This window comes from Anolis sagrei, chromosome 4, assembly GCF_037176765.1.
Source record: "Anolis sagrei isolate rAnoSag1 chromosome 4, rAnoSag1.mat, whole genome shotgun sequence".
NCBI lineage: Eukaryota > Metazoa > Chordata > Lepidosauria > Squamata > Dactyloidae > Anolis > Anolis sagrei.
In genome coordinates, this window is record NC_090024.1 from 240,366,502 (window position 1) to 240,375,522 (window position 9,021).

Here is a 9,021-nt window from a genome sequence, read left to right on the forward strand (position 1 = left end):
GTGGGGACGAGGGACAGGGCCTTCTCGGTGGTGGCCCCTCGGCTCTGGAACTCTCTCCCACTGGAGATTAGATCTGCCCCTTCTCTCCTAACTTATAGAAAACTGGTGAAAACCTGGCTCTGGAATTTAGCATTTGATGAGTGAGTCAATAACTTTTGACCACACGGACAGATGGCGATGAATTATGACTTCATTTTGACGACTGGCATTATGTAATTATATGACTGTATTTTAATGTTTTAGTGAATTATGGGATGTGATGTTTTAAACTACTGTTTATGAATCTTTTGTTGTGAACCGGACTGAGTCCCTCTGCGGAGGTTGAGATGACCGGTATATAAAAGTTCTAAATAAATAAATAAATAAATAATCGCCAGACAATTGAATACATTTCTGCCGATGAACAAGTTTTCTGAAGCCGTCATGGAAGAAGTTGACACTCTGTTTCGGCAACCCATCGTGCACAGATCTTCCGATAGCCAAGCAAAGCAATAATATGACCCACGCATTCTTGTGAAATGCCGATTATGTTTGAAATTTCTCTCTGAGTAATACAACGAGCATCCTGTATCAATTTGTCAACCTTTTGCTTGTGAAACTCAGTGGTTGCTGTCACAGGATGTCCAACTCTTTGTTTGTCATGCAAGTCAGATGTTCCCACCTCAACATCTTTAAATTTACTCGCCCAACGATGCACAGTACTCACATCAATACAATCACCATAAACAGCTTGCATTCTCTGATACCTTCCCACTGTCAAGAATTCAATGACTGCATGTTGTTTAAGTTGCATTGACTGACCATCTGCACAAGGTTTCATACTTTGCACTTTAACAACACAACTGTTCAATGCTAAATCTTCCTGCCAAAATGGAACTGTAGAGGAGAGTCTACTGAACAAGCCAGTACCTGCCGCATAACAGTACTGCCATCTGTTGAGGAGTTATGGAGGTGGAGGCATTACTTTTCATTCAACCCTCGTACCTATTTCCACTTCTGAAAGCTGCCTTGATTTCCAGGGTTGGGGAAAGAGTGGGATGGTGAAAGAGGATGTTGGTGGTGAAAGGCTCCACTTCTTTCTGCATCACTGGCTCTTTCATGGAGCAGAGCTGAAGATGTCTTCAGTTCTCAGCACGAAATGGCAAGGAAAGCCTCAGAGCTCAAGATGCAAAAGGGCAACTCTTTCCTGCCTTCCTACTTCTCCCTCGTCACATGAGAACAGTTTAGCCAAGTCTGCAATCCGAATTGCAAATTGGCCAAGGTAGCTAATTAGCACATGCATTCATTCCGCGTTTCGTCCCCTGTGAGACAGAGCAGGGACCATCTCTTTTGAGACATGCCTCCCATCTCCTCGGTTCCTAAGCACTTTTATTCCAAGTAATTAACCCATTTAACACCGACAACAAAAAAATCTCATAGCCAATTAATTGGTGGCAGCTTTGGGTCAATAGAAATATTTTTAATTGCTTCGCTAAGAGAGAGCTGGAGATTTTCAAAGTGTCCAGAGACAATCTCCCCTGCAGTCTCTCCTGTTTGTGTACACAAAGAGAACAAAGTACTATAAGCTCCACTGGTCACTTTGAAGCAGAAAAGTATGACAGGATGATTACTTTCTGATTTTTTTAAGGCAACTTTTAAGTGCAATTAGCCCTCTTTGTCCATGGGTTCTGCACCCACAAATTCCACCAACTATGGACCTAAAATATGCGGACCAGAACAATATTTCCAAAAAGCACTTTGATTTTACCATGTGCTAATAAGCATTACATGGATACAACACACAGTCTCCACAGAGTGAGGTTCCACTGGTGACATAGTTACACGATGACCATGGCTTCTCAATCTGTTGCAGCCTTCTTCCGCCTTCACAGCCGTTGTTATCGTCCACATGTTATCGTCCACCTGCTCCGCCGTTGAGGTCTTTGGGCCTTCAGACTGTGCTCAGTCTGGAACCTCCCCCACAGCCACTCCTGAGGGTGCACGATTCCAGTTGTTGTGCCCGCAGGTTCATTGGAACATGCATGCCCTTTCACCATGACAAGGTGACAGTCCATTGAGGGGGTGTATCCATAGGGATACGAAGGTGTTTGTGTTGTTACACCCAGACGCTTTTAAAAACAAAACTATGATGTGCTGTTCTCTATGTCTGGGCGAACTGCCAGTGCCTTTCTTGAGAAGATTGAGATTCTCAGCAACTGAGCCTATTACAAGTTCTGAACATCAAAAAAGGATATTTATTTCTCAAAGTTGCAAACAGAACAGTCAATTGATAAACCAAATAGATATTTCTTCTTTCTCTTCTCCACCAGTTACTGAGTCAGCCTTTTCCCAAGTGGCAAAGGGATCCAAAGATCATTCACCCTAATCCAGAGCTGTTGTCTTTAAGAAAGAACAAATCTTTCCCTATCTATCTAAGTTCCAGATTAGCCTTGGAGATGAGGCAGTGCAGTCTCTCTCTCTCTATAAGACTCTATAAAACTCAATTCTCAAAGCTCAATATATATTTTTCTTTATACTCTATAACTCTCTTATAATCTATCTAACTATAGCTCAATTCTTCTCAATAAACTTCTCTGTCTATTTTAATTTCTCAATTCTCAATTGTTTTTACAGTGGTTTGTCAGCGCTACCTGTCTGGCCACCAGCACATCAAATTCCTTCTTCAGAACTGAACAGGCAGGGAGGACTCCAAAATGGAAGTCTTTCCCCGGGGGCGGGGGCAGGCTCAAAGAGCTGCTCCCTAGGCCAAACATTGCAAAGAGTTTGCAGACTAGCTTTTCCTGCTTTTGGCTGTTAAACTCATGGCTTTGCAAGGCTGTAGCAGCTCCTGAGAGAAAGGCAAGAAGCAGCCACTCCAAGCAACTAAAAAAGCAATGCAAACCTGGGAGATGGAACAGTGCTTGTTTATAAAGATATTGTCCTCCCAACTCTGCTATACACTTATGAGATGTGGACTATCTACAGATGTCACATGCAACTCTTAGAAACATTCTATCAACGTTGCCTCTGAAAAATCCTGCAAATCTCTTGGGAAGACAAGTGGACAAACATCAGCGTGCTGGAAGAAGCAAAGACCACCAGCATTGAAGTGATGGTCCTCTGCCATCAACTCTGCTGGACCGGCCACATTGTCTGGACGCCCAACCACCGTCTGGTGTGGGCTGGTCCATGAGGTCATGAAGAGTCGGAGACGACTGAACGAATGAACAATAACAAAAAGCATTGAAGTAAAAAGCACTTTAAAGAAATAGGTAAATCCAATTAGGTAAGAAGATAAGCAGGGAAAAGATAGTCCAGGGAAAATAGTCCAGCAAAGTCCATGAAAACAAAGCCAAAACTTCTCTAATAATAACCAAGAAACCAGGAAACATGAATCCAAGGCATGAATACAAGATCATAGAATCCAAGAATCAAAATCATGAAACAAAAGATCCTTAAACATGAATCTTCTAATCTAGGCTTCCATGAAACAAGGACGAGATCTTGACTGATTCCAAATGATGCTTCTTCTAACTACATACCCTGTACTTGGGACTTTTATATCCTCATTAGCTATGTTCCAAGCACTCAGAAACTGATTTCGCTTTAGTTTAGAATCTCTTATCTTTTTCTCTCAGAGCCTGGCAGAACGCTGAAGCCAGTGTTCGGCTTGTCTGTTTTGACTAATCTCCTCCTGCTTATTTATTTCTGCAAGTGCCAAACTGTTTTCAAGTTCCAAATCATGGGAACTCTCTGGTAGCAATTCAGGGAGCACACCATCATCCCTACACCCTTCGGAGACATTTTCATGGGATGAACAGTGGTCATTCTCTGCATCAATATCATTGACCAAACCATTGTCATCTTGAAACTCATTGACATCACTCCCCACATCCAAAGCATCACAGGCTGAGCTCCAACAGGTCTCTGGAAAAGGGCCTGAATTGCCACCAGAGAATTCACAGGCCTTTGAACCTGAGAAAACAGCTGCAGAAATTAATGAGCTCGAAGATAGATGGCTTGTTTTCAGAAAGAACAGGAGTGTTCAACAAGCTCTCCGGCGCTCTGCTAGGTTGAGAGAAAAACTGATAACCAAGTCTAGGCCGAATAGAAACAAGTTTCTGACAGGGATTTAGAGTAGATTAGGGGATAAAGTGCCAAGTACAGAATCTGTGGTCAGACGAAGCAATGTTTGGAACTGGATCAAGACGTAGTGGCGAATCTTGCAGTCTTGCCTTGGAAATATTCAAGTTATACCTTGTTTGATTTCATGATTTGGAGTTTCATCTTGGAAGTTTCTATTTTGGGTTTTTAGCATGTACTTTGTTGGATTTATTTCCTGGATTATTCCTGACACGACCAAAAAAAAATTTCCTGGATTATTTATTCCTGCTTATCTTTCTACCTACTTGGATTTATCTATTTCTCTGGAGTATTTTACTGCTAAAGCTTTTTAAATTGCCTACCATAAACCGCTTGCATTTTTACTCAGCTGTGTGGTGTTTTAAGTCAGAGGGCTTCTTTCTGGCCTGGAGTGCAACAGCTGCAAGAAGCAACAGTCTCACTGAACTCCATGGAGAACCACCCTTGGGTGTAGGGATGGATAGATGGATGGTTTCCAAATTATCCATGAATTATTTCCACGCCTCTTCCTGTTCTATGTCACTTGAAGGTCTATTTATTTCAAAAGATGAGATCTCACCATGTCTTGACCTAGAATCATACAATCCTACAGATGGAAGAGACCACAAGGGTCATCCAGGCCAATTCCCTTCCATACAGGAAGACTAAAAGCAGCCGTGACATATGGCCATTACGCCTCTGCTTAAAACAGTGGTTCTCAACCTTCCTAATGCTGCGACCCCTTAATGCAGTTCCTCATGTTGTGGTGACCCCCAACCACAACATTATTTTGGTTGCGACTTCATAACTGTAATTTTGCTAATGTTATGAATTGTCATGTAAATATCTGATATGTAGAATGTATTTTCATTCACTGGACCAAATTTGGCACAAATACTCAATATGCCTAAATTTGAATAATGGTGGAATTGATTTTGCCATTTGGGAGTTGTAGTTGCTGGGATTTATGGTACATTTAAATTAAAAGAGCATTCTGAACTCCACCAACGATGCAATTGAACCAGACTTGGCACACACAACTCTCATGACCAACAGAAAATACTGGAAGGGTTTGGTGGGCATTGACCTTGAGTTTGGGAGCTGTAGTTCACCTACATCAAAAGAGCACTGTGAACTCAAACAATAATGTATCTGGACCAAACTTGGCACAAATAATCAATATGCCCAAAAGTGAACACTGGTGGAGTTTGGGGAAAATAGACCTTGACATTTGGGAGTTGTAGCTGCTGGAATTTATAGTTCACCTGCAATCAAAGAGCATTCTGAAGCCCACCAATGATACAATTAGGCCAAACTTTCCACACAGAACCCCCATGACCCCTCTGACAACCCCTTGTGACCACCCCAGGGGTCCCGACCCCCAGGTTGAGAAACACTGGCTTAAAAACTTCTCTGGACTCATCACACCTGAATGTTTTGCTTCATCTGCTCAGGTCTTTCCATCCAGTTTGAGATCAAATGTGGACCCATCTTTACCTGGAAGCACACAATGTTCTTGCGAAGGTTGGGCTTTCTCACTTAGAGTTCTCTGGAGTTTATTTGGATAGAGGATTTCGTCTGCCAGCTTTTACACACTTCCCAGCCTTCCTTGATATATCCAGTTCATTTGAAGCAGCTAAACCTGGATCTCCTTTTCCATCTTTCCATCAAAGTGAAGCTGCATTGAAACATACAGAAGGCTGTTGAATTGCTTTCTGCTAAATCTGTCCCTCCAGACGGAATAATCCAAAGCTCTCCGCAGGCAGCCTGCAACTCCTGCTGGAGATCCCTGTAGCAGGAAATAAGGGTGTAAGTGGAGTTCTCTTGAATCTGAACAGAGGCGGATGTAGCAGAGCAACCTGCTGTGTTCCATTGTGCCCAACCGAATGCCTATGTGGAGACTCTCAGCGGGGCAGGAGGGCAACAGCCTTTCCAGCTGAAGATACGCAGTTGGTACAGTGAACTACAGGCTGGAAATTTGACTTTCTTATGATAACATTCAGAATTTCGCATGCTGAGTCGGGGAGTTCTTTGAGCTGTATTCTCAAACAGTCATGCACATAGATCTCGTTCATACTGTACAAAGGACATATTGCGTTTTGTGATAACTTTGACAGCACTACACCTGTGACCTATGAAAACCTGGGATTGGTAAACTGAGAGATAGAAGGGTCTGTGACAATTCTAGGGCTGTGTCTACACTGTAGAATGAATACCACTTTAACCATCATGCCTCAAGACTATGGAATCCTGGTCGTGTGTGCCTTGCCCAAGGTAATCCAGTGGTTTCCATGCCCAAGTGAGGAATTATACTCAGGTCTCCTGATTCATACTCCTATACTCCCATGGCCACACAAAGAGAAGGAGTTTTTTTCTGTTGGCTATAAGGGTAAAGTTGGATGGCATTTCTGTGATAAGTATGATAAGTGGATTCTGTAATAACTATGATGAGTCTGACAAAGACTGAACACACCATCCTAAGAAAATTGGAACCTGGGAAACTTGGAAAACTACAAAAGGAGGTGAAGAATTCATGAACTGCTGAACTGCTGACATGACCGGATACCATGATTAACTCTTGAGTTGAAAACAACATGTTTACATAGTCAAAGACAATGACTCTTTAAGTTAAGGAAGCAAACACCATGATCCTTACTTAAGAAGGAAAACTAACATGAGAGGAAAGTACAGTTGGCGGGGACGAGAGAGAGGGCCTTCTCGGTGGTGGCCCCCCGCCTCTGGAATGCCCTTCCAAGGGAAATAAGACAGGCCCCATCCCTCCCCTCCTTTAGTAAGAACTTGAAAACCTGGTGGTTTTAACAAGCCTTTGAAAATGACCAGTTCTAACTCAGTCTTACACATTGTCGCATACAGCCTTATGCTTCCTACCAATTACACAGATCACTTCCTCTAATCGGCCCCGGAATGAACAGCCACAGACCCATACCTAATATTATTGTTGCCTGCCATAACATTGTACATAATTTCTGGGGCCCCTAGAATTTTTGGGCTTGCACAAATCTTGGCCCGGCCTTGTAAATTTTTTAACTGCCTTGAACAGGCAGGATTACTTTTAATATATGTGTGTTATGGCGACAAGTTTTATGCTTATATTGTTTTGTTAATCTTATGATTATGTTGTTTTACTTTGTATGTTTTGTGATGTTACCTGAGAACCACTCTGAGTCCCCTTGGGGAGATAGAGTGGTATATAAATATATTATTATTATTATTATTATTATTATTATTAAGTAAACAGTAAAACTACTGATTGGCAACCTTTGAAAGACTATATGACCCAGGAAAATAAAAGTTTAAGACTCTAAGACAATTCAACCCAGTGAAAAATGATTATCCTGAAAAAATACTAGAAGAAAGAAGAAGCAAAGCATGAAGAGAAGAAAGAACTGAAATGGAAAAACATAACCACCATGAAGATCAGAAGTCAACAAACTTTATCCCCTTCCTTCCCATTCTTTCCTTACTCGTTCCCACTTAGGCAGTATTGCACCACCTGACATCCGCCGGGAAGTAGCAGCCAATAGTGAAAGGACCAAAGCAGAGACATCTCCAGCTCATCCCTTGTTTGGGTATCAGCCAGCACATCAACGACTTAAATCTAGAAATAGTTTTCTAAGATCTACAGAGACACTCGCTGGAACACCTCAGCAAGCGAGAGTCCAAAAGTGGCAGGCTCAAGCCCAGAACCTCAATCTATGGCTGATACAAAATGAGAGACTTCCCCCCTGGGCACACAGAAGACTGAGCGACTTGAAAGGAGCTGAACAGACACCACAAGATGCAGAGCCAACCTCATGAAATGGGGCTCCAAAGTGGAATCCTCAACATGCGAGTGTGGAGAAGAGCAAACCACAGACCACCCGCTACAATGCAACCTGAGCCCTGCCACATGCACAATGGAGGACCTTCTTGCAGCAACACCAGAAGCACTCCAAGTGTCCAGATACTGGTCAAAGGACATTTAACCAACTACCAAACTCACAAGTTTTGTATTTTGTCTGTTTGTTTGCTTTGTTCTGTTAGAAATGTAATATAATGGACTGGTTGCTCTGACACGACAAATAAATAAACTTCCCCCCTCCCTTATCCCTTTATTTTTCCCATTAATGTCTTTATTTTTAGTTAAATATTTAAAATAGTTTAATAAAAATTATTGAAAAAGTACTTAAATACTTATATAAAACTATGTACAGCTTCCCAGGTAGAAACCGAACCATCCTGTTTATGTAGATTAGTCACTAGGTGGCACTAGAATTCGTTGTATCATCTGGATGGACTGAAACAGTTGCGTGAAATAGCCTAGCAATAAAGAAACTATAGCAGGTTTTTTTTTCTAATGTAGGGAAATGCATACAAGTGTCCTAAATATCCTAAGGCATGAGATCCCAACTGATCTTGGAAACTAAGTAGTATCAGCTCTGGGTAGTACTTGGATAGGAGAACATCAACAAATGTGGTGGAAGCTCCTTCTTTGGAGGCTTTTAAGCAGAGGCTAGATGGCCATCTGTCGGGGGTGTTTTGAATGCAATTTTCCTGCTTCTTGGCAGAGTGTTGGACTGGAGTGCCCATGAGGTCTCTTCCAACTCAATGAATCTATGATTCTATGAAATACTGCAGGTTGTTTTTCAGAAGCAGGAAAAGGGAAATCCACCTCTAAGTGTTCCTTCCTTAAGAAAAGGCTGTGAAATTCATGAGACCACCATAGCTCAACTGTCAATTTGAAGGTACATAGACACACAAGATCTGCCTTGGATCCCTTTTGCCAAAATGTTACAAGCAAGACTTTTCAGAGCATCGGAAGAGAAGCCTTTTCAAACTATCACTCGCAGGAGCTGACTGGGGGATTCTGGGTGTGACAGTCCAAAGAGAAGAACCTTCCACCAGTGCAAAAAGATGGCC